Raw genomic sequence first — 6,932 nt, forward strand, 5'->3', positions numbered from 1 at the left:
GCTCATTGTATTTATTTAATGTATTATGTTACCATTTCAACATTACTGTAATGTTTATTTGAGCACATTCGCCTGAGTTTCATGTGTACAAGTCCAATAGGTTGTTTTGTCTATTGCCATGTGACGAGGCCTTTTGTCTGCTGTGGTGTATAGCCCTTGCTGTTATTTTATTTAACGAGGCAAGTCAGTTAGGAACAAATTCTTATTAACAATGACGGCCTACCTCGGCCAAACTCGGAAGATGCTGGGCCAATTACGCTCCGCCCTATGGGACTCCCAATCACGGCCGGCTGTGATACAGCCTGGATACGAACCAGGGACTGTGACGCCTCTCCCACTGCGATGCAGTGCCTTAGACCACTGTGCCACTCGGGAGCCAGGTATATACTTACCTGTGCTAGCTCATGTCATTCATATTATAGCAGTGCTATAGCCTAAGTTCTTTCTCTGCTTTCCTTTCAGAACCATAATTAATGTCAGTTCTCACTGGATTCTCAGTTATCTGAACCATGAGCGGTCAGATGTGTGTGATGTGAACATCTTCTTCCATTAAACTCCCCTTATCCTGGACATCCGCCTCATCCATGTTCTGACAGTACATTCTGTAGTGGTTGCTACCGGCCATAAGCAAGCACCTAAGATTTCTTATGACATTTACGGTCCATCGATTCTCTACAACCCTGCCCCTATTTTTCATGGTCCTTCAAGCCAGATCTAGTAACTGCTAAAGCCCAAGGATGCCAGTTAACAGAGAAGATTCTCAAGATGATGTGGTCCGTCCGCGCTGACCAGCTCACCTGCCAAAATATCTCGACAATTACGCCGATGGCTACAAGTCAAGGCATAGACTACCACACACATCCGCATACCACTCCTACAAGGGAGAGCAGTTAAGCACTTGAGAAAGGATATACTGTAGTCAAAGTGGCCTTCTTCCCCTTCAACAATTCACCGGTCCAAGTCATCACCCAGGCTGATCATTAGAATAGAGGACAGTACCTCAGCCTTTTCATTGGTTGCTGATTCACCGGGTTCCCACCTCAGGCTAACCTCGGCCTGGGATCCTCAGGATCAGCATCAAACCTCGACCTGAGATCCTCAGGATCAGCATCGACTTGAGCGTGGACCGCCAGTGACAACCGGAGAGGTCTCACTGCGTTTACACAGCCAGTGTGGCGAGATTGAGGAGTTCATTGAAGCAGTCTGGAAGATGGAAGGTTCCCACAGTCCACCCGACCACTGTCGCTAGTACTTACCTGATGGACTCTCCCAGTTGTCACTTGACTGTCTCAGCCAGTCCTCTCCTCTTACAACTGAAATACGTCTTAGATGGGAAGAAAGGGACCTCTGCAACCAAGCTGCTCAAGAAGTTGATGACATCATCTCAGACATCGTCATGCAACAGATACTACACCAGAAGTGCCAGAATGATGTTCTGCGGCGCCAGCGCGACCAGCTCATTTACGCCAGACGTCAGAAAATGCTTGAGACGCAGCACCGTTCTACATCAGCTTCACCATTAGCCCCAGTCTCGGATCCGACCCCTGCTGTGGAGTCCCTCACAGCTGTGCTACAGCTTTCTCCAAGGCCAGAGGAACTACCAGAGCCCACCCTGGCAGAGCACCCTACCACTGTGCTCCAGTCGACCCCAGCCGAGCAAATACAGCCCTTTGACAATGGAGCTCAAGTTAGTAACGGGGCCTACTACAGCGGCTCCTGCCATAGCGGCTCTTGCCATGGAGCTACATCTCGCCACTCCCACAGCTGTGCTTCAACCAGCTCCTGTCGTAAAGTCTCAACTGGTTCTCACAGTTGTGCCATCGATGTCTCCAGTGACAGAGGTTCTGCCGACCCCTGTTCTGGACCCAAGATTAATCATTACCTCCCTGCCTGTTCACAAGCAGGAAGACCTACAGCCTTCTCCAGGGACGGAGGAGATACCAGAGCTCACCCTGAGGGAGAACCCTACTCCAGCTGACACCTCTGAATGTCAGTTGGTCCATAATGCAGGAGCCCTGTCTGTAGCTGCTGAAAGTGCTAAGTCCAGTCCTGCTACTCAGACCGCTTCGGCCCCTGTCTGGTGGGATCTGCCTCATCCTACCTTCAACATCCAGCCTACTGCTGTCCAAAGACATCTCCCTGATCCTCCATGGGGATCCATCCTCCCTGTCAGTCCCTGCCTGGTAGAACCTGCCATTCTCAGCCCTGTGATTCTTGCTAGCCCACCCAAACAGTTTCCCGCCATCTCCAGCCTTGGGAGACCCTTCTGACGTCCCTGTGGGGAACCCTCCTGACTTCGCGGTGGGGTACCCTCCTGACCAAGGTGTTCAGTATCCTGTCGTAGAAGACACCTCACCTTCTACCCTACTAAGTCCTCAGTCTATAGCCTCAGAAGGCCCAGAGTATCTTAGCCCTCAGCCTAGTGGCTTCAGTTTTCTGCTAAGCTTTCCTATCCCAGTAGGCCCAGAGCTTTCTGTCCTTATAGATCTAACATCCCATAGCTCACAGTCTATTACCCAGTCAGGCCCCAAGTCAACAGCTCTAGGCACTCAGTCAGTTTCTCTTGAACCCAGGGTCCAGCTCTCTCCCACCTTTGGGTCTTTTACCCTCACCTTTTCAGTTGTGCAACTGTCTCCTCTCCTGATATCTTCGCCTGTTGCTGCTGTGGGGATCCAGTTGATCTCAGTTCCGGTCCCAGAGCCATCTCCTTTCACTGCCGTGGTGGTCCGGTCGTCTATTGTCCTGAGATCTCAGTTCGTCGCTGGTGTGGAGATCCATCCGACCCAAACTCCTTTCCCTGGGACTTCTCCTGTGGCAATGGGCTGGCCTCGCCATCTGCAGTCCCGAGACCCTCATCGAGCTCTGCTGCTGCGGACCTATGGTCTTTAGTCCTGAGAGATTCGTCGAGACCTGCGGCCGAACCTCTGCGGTCTGCCGCGCTGAGACCATCAAGGAGCTCTGCTGCTGCGGCCCGACCTCCTGATACAGGGCCCTCACCTGGTTCCTCTGCCTAGGCCCAGCCTGTACAGGGGCCACCGCCCGTTGCTGCTTCATGGCTCCAAGTACCCAGTCCCAGGGTCCTCGTCGGGCTCTGCAGCAGCAGCCCTGCGGTCTCCAGTCCCGAGACCCTCATTGAGCTCTGTCGCTGTAGCCCTGCAGTCTCCAGTCATCAGCTGACACTAAGCCAGGGGTCAATATGACTCCTGCTCCTCCCCTGGGGGTCTTACAAGCCCTCACTATTGAGGTACTCCTGTTGCCTGTTCCTGGGCAGAGGGGGGCAGCCGTCACCGGATCCACCACCGCATCTTGCTGGCTCCCCTCTTCCAGAACTGCTTCACAGCCTGCACTGGCACCCACAGTATCACTCGCCCTGTTCTGGTGACCTCCAGCACCTTTGTGACGGGGCGGTCAGGTGCACCAAAAGACAGGCCTTCTGTTGGACTAGTCGCCCATCTGGTCTACATTTCTGCCTATCTGGATCACAAGTATTCACGTCATTCCTCTCAGCCCTTGCTACCCTTTGTTGTTGATTACAAATCTGTCAACATATTTGGGGGTGGCTGTTAAAACAGCCAGCTTCAGTCAGCTGATTCTAGCCATCTCTTCTGGTTAGTTCTAGTCAGGCAGCTTAGTGTCCCATTCAGAGGACCCCCACTTTCGTTAGTGTCACGCCAAATACTTATCACCACATCTCATTCAGCCTATCAGTGGCCTTCATTCCCAGGACTTCAGTTTCAGTTAGTCTATGACCCCAGCACGCTGTGTGGTCAGAAACATGCTTTCCCCATCCTGATGAGCATTTCCACAGTTTTCCCTCCTGCTGATCTGTTCCTCCTTTGACTAAATCCCTGTATGTCTGATGTTTAATTGTGCTTGCATCTAAACGTAAGTGCCTTGAGATCGGCGTCATATTATGTGGAGCTACGTTTTGTGGTCTATTGTGTATAATTACCTTGTGTAGCGCTTGTTAGTTAGCTCGCGCTAGTGTTAGCACTACAGTTAGCATTTTGCATTGGAATGCATGAGCTTTTTAGCGATTAGCCGTTTTCTAGCATTTCTCAATTAGGGTGCTAGGCTATTTTCTATTCTATATATAAATCACTCATGCTCACTGTATTTATATTATGTACACATTTCAACATTACTGTAATGTTTATTTGAGCACATTTTCCTGAGTTTCATGTGTACAAGTCCAATAGGTTGTTCAGTCTATTGCCATGTGACGAGGCCTTATGCCTGCTGTAGTGTGTAGCCCTTACTGTTTTATACACTTACCTGTGCTAGCTTACACAGCCATCTCATTCATATTATAGCAGTGCTATAGCCTAAGTTATTTTGCCGCTTTCCTTTCAGAACCAGAGTTAATGTCAGTTCTCACTGGACATGATTCTCAGTTATCTGAACTATGAGTGATCAGATGTGTGAACATCTTCCATTAAACTCCCCTTAACCTGGACATCCGCCTCATCCTTGTTCTGACAGTACATTCTGTAGTGGTTGCTACCGGCCTTAAGCAAGCACCTAAGATTTCTTAATACATTCATGGTCCTTCGATTCTTGACAACCCTACACCTATTTTTCAAGCCCTATGGGTCTTTGTCAAAAGTAGTTCACTAAATAGGGAATAGGGTGCCATTTGGGTTTCAGATGAGAGAACTTCAGATTATTAGAAGGGATATAAGATCCTGGGGTAGACGGAAGGTGACACTGAAGTGGCCCAGTAATTACTTTTTAAATTGCATTTGTTCCCTGAAGAATGCCCATAAAGTTAAACTTTAACCCCACACAAACACATTTGCCCTTCATGCACCAGTGGGAGGGTAGCAGTGCCTGCTTTTTCCTGATTCAACTCCAGTCTGGATACAATCTGGGTTTTACTTGTGAGTAAACACTAGCAGATATGCTCACAAGCAAATATTCATGAACTAGCATAATTTCCAACGCATGCACACACCAATTAGGTGGTTGGTTTATGTTGCTGTGTCATCAACTTAGCGAGAGAGCTCTACCACTTCTTAGCTCTTGGAGCCATGTATTACTGAACTACATTTTCCTGTCAGATGTCATTTTATGATACTTACTTATTATCCATGTGCTGTGCCTGATGCAGCACAATTTCATACAAAACACTTGATCTGTTGTAGACAACAAAAAAAACAGTGCAGTGACTCTTGGCTGACTTCTCAGACTTGTTCATCTAAGCCGGTCTGGGTGCAGGTCAGCTCTAAATGGGTGTCTGAGCTGTACTGAATTGGCAGGTCACTCCAGTCAGATCAGTCCACTGGACAGGCTGACCACAGACACTGTGACAAGAGGCTCATTCCAAAGTTCTGATGTGTTCTGGTCATTACTGAAGTCGATTAGAAAGACGGACGGACGGACGGGGGGAGACAGAGAGTGAGTAGAAATAATTAGAGAGAGCGAGAGAGAGAGCTGACAGAGGAGAGAACAACAGGGCTTCATTGTGATGACAGTCATAGGGGTTATTGTGTGGAGACGAGGCTTCACATTCCTCCTTCATCTGATCTGTAATAACATGGATTTACTCAGCCTGGGCCCACACAGATCTCTAATTTACTCAGTATGGACACACCCTTACATGCTAGATCAGAATGTAAGAACCCAGCTAGAGAGAGAGAGAAACAGACCGACACCAGCTAGGTAGATGGAGTGAGTGGTAAATCCTGTAATTTGACTAAATGAGAGAAGAAGAAAAAAGTAGATGAGGTAGAAACAGACAGATAAACCATTGGTCAGATGGATAGATCAGTAAGGAACGATGAAAATACATTTGTCTCATGGCATAGTAAAGATTGAGCTCAACAGTGAGCTTTCAACAAACAGAAAGAGACTTTTCCCTGGAGGCAATCTGGTCAGTTGATCGTAGTGCAGATCTCGAGCAGAGATCACCACCTGCTGTCTTGTCTCGGAGCTGCTCAATAGCTTCTGCTCCTCACACACACACCCACCCACCCGACCAACCAACCACCACACTCAAATCCCCTTGGACCAGAGCACACAGCCCAGGGAGGCGTGATGAAGGGGGTGGGGGATGAGGAAGAGAAGAGGGACTTAGGGAGAGGTTACTGGCTAGTTCTCCATTTCCCTTGCTCCGTCTTCCCTCCTTCCTCAAGCCCCAGGGGCTGTATGGAACATCCAGCCTGAATGAACCGTGTCCCATAGAAAAGGACTTTGAGGGGAAAAGCCAATAAGGTGCTGGAGTAGATTTGCCAGGCCATGATCAAGGCTAATCAAGCCTCTCTTTCTCCATCTGTTACTTATTACCCACCCTTTGTTTCTTTCTCTAGTCTCTTCAGACAGAAGAGGGTTGCTTGCGGCAATGTACCAATGCTCCAGCTTAGAGGTTCTGGAGCAAGTTCAGACATCGAGGACGAGTCGGAAATGGGAAGCACATCGGCGGTAACGTCCCTGCCGTATCAGCTTGTTGACCTTGCTAAACATGAGCACAATTCCTGCCCACATTTTAAGCTCTGCCTACCCAAACTCGTGATTTGTTGTTGTCTAAAAGAGAACCCTCCCAGGATTTATTATTATTTTTTTATTTCTGAAAGAAGCAGAAATCCTCGCCAGATCTTGAGCCGTTGCCTAGCTAGCTTACGTTGCTCCAAGGCATGGGACATCTGAGACTACTTTCTCCCTCTCTATATTTGCTCCTCCCCTCCCCAGCCTTTCTTTACCTACATCCTCATGTTCTCCAGTCTTACACCACAAATCTAAATTTCTCTCATCACTTTCTCAGTCATATTCTTTAGCTCCCTTCCACCTCTCTGAGATCTCAAGATCCTTCTTTCCCACCTGTCCTGTGCAGTCTCCTCCTTCTGTCACGGTTGGCCCACTGCGTGCACAAACAACAGCGGCCTCTCCACAGCACATATGCTCACAGGGGTCAAGCGGCTGAGACAGCTGGGCCA

This window comes from Oncorhynchus mykiss, chromosome 9 (genome assembly GCF_057628025.1).
Source record: "Oncorhynchus mykiss isolate SJ-2025 chromosome 9, ASM5762802v1, whole genome shotgun sequence".
NCBI classification, from domain to species: Eukaryota; Metazoa; Chordata; class Actinopteri; order Salmoniformes; family Salmonidae; genus Oncorhynchus; species Oncorhynchus mykiss.